Genomic DNA, 1,650 nt, shown 5'->3' on the forward strand with positions numbered 1-1,650 from the left:
AACAAGAGTTTCCATGGAATGATGACCTCACCAAACCTGCAATTTGTTGTGGAATAATCGACCAAACCCCACTGTTTTCTTACTTATGAGGTTACCTGCTATATTAGACCAAGATTTTCTTATACTATTTCTTCATCAATGGTCATCATTATGCTCGAATGGATGTTGGGGAACAATGAAAGGTGTTTCACACCTTTAACCATATAGGAAGGAAAATAATGATAATCTTAGGTCAAAGTGACGGAAAAATTTCTATCACTACATAATTTTAGTAGTCATTTTATTAAAATTATTTTAAATAATAATTTAACATCCAATTTTTATTGAAAGTCAAATTGTCAAGCCCCTACCAATGGAGGGAACAAGAGCCTATAGAATGAAACCTTCATTCCATTTATTCAATGATTTTGAATTTCTCACAAGGACCCAATTAGCCATTACCATTGCCTATAGGGAAGAATAATGGACCCAACTCTCTAAAGTCACCCCGACCAAATAAGAAACATATGGGCCTGTGTGGAAAGAAGTACTCATCATTAACAGTCAGGAAACAAGAACCTCATAGGCTAAGAAACATGAAAAGAGCCTTAATTTGTTTAATCTTCATGCATCCACTACATGAATTATATAAATGAGAAGTTTCATATTGAAATTATATTTTTGTTGGATTTGGGATCATGTAATATATGTAGTGCAGAGAGGAATCCAACTTGTTCAAAGATTGGATTGGTTAATTTCCTAGGAGTAGGAGAGTGGAAAGGAGAGGGTGCGGGACTCACTAATTATTTATTTATTTATTTTTTAAATAAATTCTCCTGATATGTGTTTGAACAAGGGTCATGCTTAGGTAACATAAGCACAGCAACACGAGGGGTTCTAAAATGAGAGAGAGAGAGAGAGAGAGAGAGAGAGAGAGAGAGAGAGAGATGTCTTTCTCGAGACTCAGCCCTAGTATTGGACGACTCTATCAATTTTTAGGCAAAAAAGGCTCTATCAGTAACAACTTGTAACCATGCTATGCTATATAAATCAATCACTTTACAGGAACTCTGTTATAATAGTTTCAAAGAGAGAGAGATAAGATAGTTACACTCATAGTGAGTCAAATCGATTCCTACAATTGCGGTCAATCTCGCTACCATTTTAATTGCCGCCCCCTATCTCTAATGCCTATACATTTCTTTTCTTTCCCTTTCGTTCAAGCTTCTCACAATCATATCAACCATTAAGTCTTTCATGTCTCGATCTTGATCATAGTTACAACTACTATGACCAAGAAATTAAGAAAAAGTTTGTAGAAAATCAAGAGCATAAAAGGATGCATAAAAGAATGGAAATCGTAAATAATCAGTCTTATAATGTAAACATGCATATTTACGTGGTTTTACAAGATTTCTTACGTCCATGATAAAATGAGATCAATTTCACTATCAATGGAGAATATGATTATGACTATTTGTCCTCACACCTTTCTTAGATTGATTATAGAGAAAGATCCCTTATTACAAATGTATAATAGAACCTTATAAATGTAACTTTATGAAATACCCATATAACCCTAAAACAATCACACCCCCACCATGGATCTACTAGCTCGTCAAAGCCCCAATAACAAAAATAACAGGACAAGACACTGTACCTCACCCCCCC

This window comes from Macadamia integrifolia, chromosome 7 (assembly GCF_013358625.1).
Source record: "Macadamia integrifolia cultivar HAES 741 chromosome 7, SCU_Mint_v3, whole genome shotgun sequence".
Classification (NCBI taxonomy): domain Eukaryota; kingdom Viridiplantae; phylum Streptophyta; class Magnoliopsida; order Proteales; family Proteaceae; genus Macadamia; species Macadamia integrifolia.